This window comes from Microtus pennsylvanicus, chromosome X (assembly GCF_037038515.1).
Source record: "Microtus pennsylvanicus isolate mMicPen1 chromosome X, mMicPen1.hap1, whole genome shotgun sequence".
Lineage (NCBI taxonomy): Eukaryota > Metazoa > Chordata > Mammalia > Rodentia > Cricetidae > Microtus > Microtus pennsylvanicus.
In genome coordinates, this window is record NC_134601.1 from 114,760,973 (window position 1) to 114,768,961 (window position 7,989).

The 7,989-nt window shown below is 42.3% G+C and overlaps 1 non-coding gene and 1 pseudogene across 1 annotated transcript; one reads left to right on the top strand and one right to left on the bottom strand.

Annotated features, from left to right (window-relative positions):
- Positions 1-7,172, top strand: part of LOC142840503 (heat shock protein HSP 90-beta-like) — a 77,722-nt pseudogene extending 70,550 nt beyond the window's left edge.
- Positions 389-507, bottom strand: LOC142841838 (5S ribosomal RNA). Its single transcript, XR_012909105.1, has one exon. It is a non-coding gene; the product is annotated as a 5S ribosomal RNA (ribosomal RNA).
- Positions 7,173-7,989: the final 817 nt, after the last annotated feature.

Genomic DNA, 7,989 nt, shown 5'->3' on the forward strand with positions numbered 1-7,989 from the left:
TGTATTAAAGTGTGGCAGCATTAGGACACTGGTCTAAAGGGTAAAAATCATTTACCATTAATTTTCTCAGTGAAAGTACCAAAAATGAGCCTACAGCTTGGAGATGCCTCTGGAATTTCTGCCTTTTAATCAAAATATTGAACTGTTCTGAGGCTAAAAATAAAACAAATAAAAATGAAAGTTGACAATCCACCACCAAATTTTATATAAATAGTTGAAAGAGTCCCCATATCTTGAGAGGAATGTAGGAATTACTTCCTCAATGGGGTTCTCTCCTTTCAAGTGTCCCTTGAAAACAGGGAAAACAGCCACTCCATCTGGACCATCTTCTTCCTTATGTCCGCCATATAGGGCTTGAGAGATGAGTCAGTGGGTGCTTTTTTTTTAAAGCCTACAGCACCCGGTATTCCCAGGCGATCTCCCATCCAAGTACTAACCAGGCCCGACCCTGCTTAGCTTCCGAGATCAGACGAGATCGGGCACATTCAGGGTGGTATGGCCGTAGACCAGTGGGTGTTTTATATACTGTTCTATTGCTGTGAAGAGGCACTATGAAGGAAACTCTTATGAAGGAAAGCATTTAATTGGAGGCTTGCTTAAAGTTTCATTTTAAATGTACTTGCCTAAAGTACATTTTCATCATGGTGGAATGTGAGTCAGCAGGCAGGCATAGTGCTAGAGAAATAGATAAGAACTTAATCCTGGTCAACAGAAAATGAGTGAACTGGGTCTAGCATGGGCTTTTGAAACCTCAAAGCTCATCTCCAGTGACACACTTCTTCCAACAAGGCCACACCTACTTCAACGAGGCTACACTTTCTAATCCTTCTAATCCTTTCAAATCCTTTCAAACAGTTTCACTCCATTATAACCAGGTATTCAAGGTATAGAGGCCATTCTTAATTAAACCACCACAGTGGGTAAAGGGACTTGCTGGAATGCGTGATAACATGAATTCTATCATTTGGACCTTCACTTTTATAGCATGGCACAACCTCCTGACAAAACATACATACATATATACATACATACCTTAGTAAAAAGAGTACCACAGGAAAGGGCTTTAAAGGCAGAGGTGTACTTCTGTAGATTAAAGGTCAGCATTTGCAAGTGGCCTTGCTGGTGGACACCTTTAATCCCAGCACTTGTCAGGCAGATGTCTGAGTTCAAGGTCAGTTTAGTCTACAGAGCAAGTTCCAGGACAGTCAGAACTACACAGAGAAACCCTGGACTGAAAAGAAAAAAATGAAAGGAAGGAAGGAAGGAAGGAAAGAAGGAAGGAAGGAAGGAAGGAAGGAAGGAAGGAAGGAAGGAAGGAAGGAAGGTCAGCATTTGCAGCCCAGCTGACTGTTCTTAAAACCCCTCTATCTTCTATCTTCAACACCACTAACTGTACTGGTCCAGGGCCTGCTCCAGGCCCTAGGCAGTTACCTTCTGGAGGCAATCCTTTTAGATCAAAGATTTTGGCTGGGCATGTTGGTGTATGCTTTTAATCCCAGAATTCTGGCTAGTCTTATCTACATAATATGTTCCAGGACATCCATGACTGTAGAGAGAGACCTGTATCAATAGAAAAATGAGATCTTGCAGAGCTAGTCAGTATAGTGATATTTTATTTGTGTTTTAATTAATAAATAAAGCTCGCCTGAAGATCAGAGTGCAAAACTAGTCACACTAGTCACACACACAGGCCAGGCAGTGGTGGCATACACCTTTAATCCCAGCAGTCACACTAGTTAGCCATAGAGGCCAGGTGGCAGTGGTGCACACTTTTAATTTCAGCACTAAAGAGGAATATAAAACAGGAGGAGACAGGAGCTCAGGGTAACAGCCTCATTCTGAGGATTCATGGAAACAGGATTGCCCATTTCGGTCTGAGGTTGAGGTAAGAGCTAGTGATGGGCCACTTTGCATTTCTGATCTTCAGCTTGAACCCCAATATCTGTCTCTGGGTTATTATTATTTGTGCTACAAGTCAGCTTCAGAATTTCTACAGAACAGAGGGTCTTGAAGAAACATCTCTGCAAAGATACAGCTAATATACCACTTATCCACAGACAGAATATATGTGGACTGCAGAGCTTTGGGAGTATGGTATTAGAATGTAATAACCACAGATAGAAGGTTCTCTCTCTCCCTCCCTCCCTCCCCCCCCCCCCCTCTCTCTCTCTCTCTCTCTCTCTCTCTCTCTCTCTCTCTCTCTCTCTCTCTCTCTCTCTCTTTCTCGTAGAATCCAGCTAGGCCCAAATCAGCCAGCTTGCATCACAAGACTTTTCTCTGACCTCAGATCTTGGTGAATTATACCATTTGCATAAAGGAAATCTAGGCCTCTTAGAAACTGTCACATGTGAATCTTTAAGGTCTTATCTGGCAAATCTGATGGGGGCGTCTTGTCCACATATGTCCTTAGGCTTGGTCTATATGCTCAAACACTAGTGTCACCTTAGTCTCTTGGTCAGTTCAGGAAGTAGCATAGACATCCTCAGCCAGACAACATAGGCATGCTCAAATGTTTCCAGCGTCCTCAGTAAGACTACCTCAAAACCCACTCAAGCTCCTCCTCTACTGGGGACTCTCAAAGGCCATAAAGTGGCCACTGTGCAAATCATGGACCTTATACAATATTCCATAAGCGCTGCTACCAATTTCAACCACTGACATGTATTGAGAGGCAAGCATTGTCAGATAAAAGGAATATCCTGATGATGAGCCAGGAGTGGCAGAGCTATTTATCAGAGCCTAGGAACTGGTTCCTGTGGTACCATATTCCAAGGCTAAGTCCCATGTGGCTGGATGTCATAGGCAAGACCATAGACACAGGCGGCAGACTCCCTCAAGTCCTTGGTCAGATTTATGCGTAAGTATTTTATAGATTTTTAATGATGTTATTTATCCATGATATTATTTCAATTCACAATTGTTCATCACTACAACATTCTAGTGTATATTTGACCTTGTATTGTGAAATTGTGGTAAACTAACTTAATCGTTTTAGTGGCTTTTTGATAGACTCTTTTGTATTTTCTACATAGATGGTCTTTTTATTTGTTCTTAAAGACAATTTTATTTCTCCCTTTTTCTATTTCTGGTCTTTTTATTTTTTTTTCCTTGCCTTTTACCACGAGCTAGGATCCCCAATACAATGTCAAATTAGAAATGATCAGAACAAATATGCTTTAATTTGTATTATTTGACAGTTTCATGCATATTTAAAATGAATTTTAGTCCTTTTATCTTTATTACCCTCTCTTACCACTCCCCCACAAACACACATTTAATCTCCTGCTGGACCCCTTGTCAGATAGTCCTCCTCGTAGTTTCTTTTTTTCTTTTTACATATGAACCACCGAGCTTAATTGCTTTCTTGCCTAAGCCTGGGTAGAAGTTTACTGGAGACACTGAAAAAATGACGCACTGCCCTACTCTCTTGAGGGTTGGAGATGATGTCAAGTTTTCACCCTGAACATCCTTGGTGCTAACATTCAAGTCAGAGACTGTCTGGGCCCACCCTGGTCTGGACTAATGCAATGCTTCCCCCACCCCCACCCCCTACCCCCCACACCCATGGCTGAGATTTTAAAACCAGAAGGTGAGGAGTTTTGAATTTCAGCCAGAACTTGGTCAACATAAGTCCCTCACCATGAATGCTTTCTATTCTAACAAGAAATGTTCCTTCAGAAATTGATCTCTAATGCTTCTGATGTCATGGATAAAAGTTGCTGCTGTGATAGCCTGACAGATCTGTCCAAGTTGCACAGGGGTAAAAAGCTGAAAATTGACACCATCCCAACTCTCAGAAATGCACCCTGACCTTGGTGGAGACAAGTATTGGCATGATCAAACCTGACCTCATAGATAATTTGAAAACCATTGCTCAGTCTGGCACAAAACTTTCATGGAGGCTCTCCAAGCTGGTGCAGATGTCTCTAGGATTTAGCAGTTTCATGTTTGTTTTAGTTAGGATTTCTACTGCTGTGATAAAACATCATGACCAAAACAACTTGGGGAGTAAATGCTTAATTTCATTTTACAGTTTATAGTCCATCATTCAGAAAGTCAGGTCAGGAACTTAAGGTAGGAACCTTAAGAACTAATGCATATGCCATGGAATGATGCTGCTAACTGGCTTGCTCCTTATGACTTGCTCAGTCTGCTTTTTGACACAGACCAGGACCTCCTGCCCAGGTTAGCACCACCTGCAATGAGCTAGACCCTCCCATGTCAATCACCAGTTTTAAAAATGTCCTAGAGGAGTGGATCACATCTTTAATTCCAGCACTCTGGAGGCAGAAGCAGGTGGATGCCTATGAGTTTGAGGCCACCTTTGTTTACATAGAGAGTTCAAGGACAGCCAGGGCTATACAGAGAAACCCTATCTCAAAAAATATGGCTGGAAGTGGTGGTGCAGCCCTTTAAGCCCAGCACTTGGGAGGCAGAGACAAATGGGATCTCAATGAGTTCAAGATCAGCCTTGAACTTGGTCTACATAGTGACTTCCAGACAGCCAGGACTACATAGAAAGACTCTCTCAAAAAGAAGAAAGAAAGAAAGAAAGAAAGAAAGAAAGAAAGAAAGAAAGAAAGAAAGAAAGAAAGAAAGAAAGAAAGAAAGAAAGAAAGAAAAAAGAGAAAAAGAAAAAAGAAAGAGGAAGAAAGGAAGAGGAAAGAAAGGAAGAAAAAAAGAAAGAAAAAAGAAAAATGAGTCCATAGGCATACCTCCAGGCTTTTTTTTTTTTGAGACAGAGTTTCTCTGTGTAGCCTTGGCTGTCCTAAAACTCGCTCTGTAGAATAAGCTGGCCTCCAACTCACAGAGATATGGATGACTCTGCCTCCTGAGTGCAGGATTAAAGGCATATGTCACCACCACCCGGCTGCATCCAAGCCAATCTTATGGAGTGATTTTTTCCAATTGTGTTTTCTTCTTTTCAGATAAACCTATCTTGTTTCAAGTTCACAAAAAAGACAGTATTGGATTTCATTCTGCATCTCTGGTGGCAGAGAAAGTTGAGATCACAAAGTACAATGATGATGAACACTATTGAGTCTTCTGCTGATGGATCCTTCACTGTAGAGGCATGTCATGGTGAGCCTATTGGCAAGGATGTAAAAGTGATCCTTCATCCCAAAGACCAGACAGAATGCTTATAGGAGAGTCAAGGGAGTGGCTAAGAAGCACTCACAGTTCGTGGGCTATCCTAACACTCTATTTGGATAAGGAAGGACAGAAGAAGATCAGCGATAATGAGGCAAAGGAAGAATAAGAAGAGGACAATAAGAATGATGAGGAGAAGCCAAGACTGGAGCTGTGTAACATGAATGGCCAGGCCTGCTTGTTGTTGGGGTTTTCTGTCCCACCCAGTACCCCACAACTGTTTAGCCCCAAAGAAAATCACACATAGATCTCCATAAATTATAACCTCTAGCCTCTCACTGGCTAACTCTCACATCTTGATTAACCCATTTTTCTGATCTATGTTAGCCATGTGGCTCAGTACCTTTTTTCAGTGGGGCAGATCACATCCTGCTGCTTCAGTGGTCTGGGCAGGAATGGGAGGAATCAACTTCCTCCTTCTCAGAATTCTCCTGTTCTCATTATATTATTTCTACTTCCTGTCTGGTTTTCCTGCTTATATTTCCTGCCTGGCCAAACAGTGTTTATTTATAACATGATTGACAGAATATAGACAATTCTCCTGCACCAGAGCTGGAAGGTCAGATGAGAAGGATGATACTGACACAAATAAGAAAAAAGAAAACTAAGGAGAGATACATTTGTCAGGAATAATTGAGCCAGACCAAGACCATTTGGACCAGAACCCTTGATGGTATCACTGAAGAGGAATATAGTGAATTCTATAAGAGTTACACCAGTGATTGGGAAAACCATTTGACCATCCAATACTTCTTTGTAGAAGGTCAGCTGGAATTCAGGGCACTGTTCATCATCTCTTGGCAAGTTTCTGTTGTCCTCTTTGAGAACATCAAGCTTTGTTCCATCATATGTTCATTATGGACAACTATGGTGAGTTAATATCAAACTATCTCAGCGTTATCTGTGCTATGCATGGCTCCAAGGATGAACATCCCCCAAGAAATGCCCCAGCAGAACAAAACCTTGAAAATCATCTACAAAAACAGTGGGAAGAAAGGCCTTGAGCTCATCACTAAGCTGGCAGAAGACAAAGAGAAATACAAGAAATTCTGTGAGGTACATTCTAAGAACCTAAAGCTTCGAATCCATGAAGATTCCACTAACTGGCAATGATACTTCTCTGAGCTACTGGGCTACCACACCTCTCAGTCTGGATATGAGATGGCTTTCATATCAAAGCGTGTATCTCCCATGAAGGAGACACAGAAATCCATTTGCTACCTTACTACTGAAAGCAAAGACTGGATAGCCAACTCTGCCTTCATGGAGCATATGAGGAAGTGGAGCAGTGAGGTGGTTTATATAACTAAGCCTGTTTACAGGGGCTGTATGCAGCAGGTCAAGGAGTTGTACGGGGGAAAGCCTAGTATCTTTGACCAAGGAGGGCAGGTAACTACCAGAGGACGAGAAGGAGAAGAAAATGGAGTAGAACAAGGGAAGTTTTGAGAATCTATAAAATCTCATGAAGATCTTTGGTAAGAAAGTTGAAAAGGTGACAATCTCCAATAAGCTTGTCTCTTCACTATGCTACATTATAAAAATCACTTACGGAAGAACAGTCATCACAGAGCAGATCATGAAGGCCCACGCACTCCAAGACAACTCTACAACTGGCTACATAATGGTCAAAAAACACACAGAGATCCATCCTGACCACCCCAGTGTGAAAGTCCGCAGCAAACACACAGAGATCCATCCTGACCACCTCAGTGTGAAAGTCCGCAGCAAACATACAGAGATCCATCCTGACCACCCCAGTGTGAAAGTCCACAGCAAAAGACAGAGATCCATCCTGACCACCCCAGTGTGAAAGTCCACAGCAAAAGACAGAGGCAGACAAAATGGCAAGGCTGTGAAAACCTAGTAGTGCTACTGGTTAAAGCCACTTTACTTTCCCCTGGCTTCTCTCTGGAGGATCCCAAGCCTACATCTACTGAATGATCATAGTAGGCCTGGGCCCTGATGAAAATGAATTGACAGTAGAGGAGCTGAGCGTAGTTTATCCCACCACTTTTGCATGACGCGATGTGGAGGCCCAAAAATATGAGCCTATTTCCATCTTGTCTGAAGGTCAAGAGAGTTTGGGGGTGCTCAAAATTGTTGGCAACAACCAGGCTTACACCTCCTGACCCAGGATTTGGTTACTTGATTGTTTTGACATTAAGATGGCACACACGGGTAGATCCACTCCACCCTGACAGTTAGGATATGCAAGCATACTTCTGCGCCTTTTTTTGTATTAGGAGGTTTAACCTGGGCAGTGGCTGCCTTCAGGATACTTGGTCTAGGGCGACTTTACTTCCTAAACAACAGAATGCTAATGACTTGATGACTCAAAGTTTTGAAGCAATTGAGTGTTCCAGTTGTCCTTTGTATCATGTTAAAGAAGTCTTTTGTCTTCTTCCCCTTTTTGTATTGGTGTACCTGTGTACGGAAAATTAAACGCGGGGGATTTCAGTGTTCATTGGAATTCCCTCCCAATACTATCCTATGTTTCTGTTTTATTATTTTTACTTGTGTCTTCATATTCTTTACTAACATTTTTGATTCCTATGCCCCCACTCTGGTAAGTGTATTTTTGTTGAAGCTGGTCTTGACAATGAGGATACTGTCATTTCACATGGAAGTAGACTTCCCACTGGGAAGCCTATGCCCTTTGTATGTTTCTCCCTTTGGCTCTCCAGCAGCCTTGGCTGACTCTGACCCACCTAGCTCTCTGCTGATGTCTGCAGGTTATCTCTTCCCTCCTGCCCTTAGTGTCTTAAGGAAGAAAAGTCTCCCCTCCTTCACCAAAGAGTAGGACTGGGTGTTGTGCATTATGTTTTGTTCATTTATTTA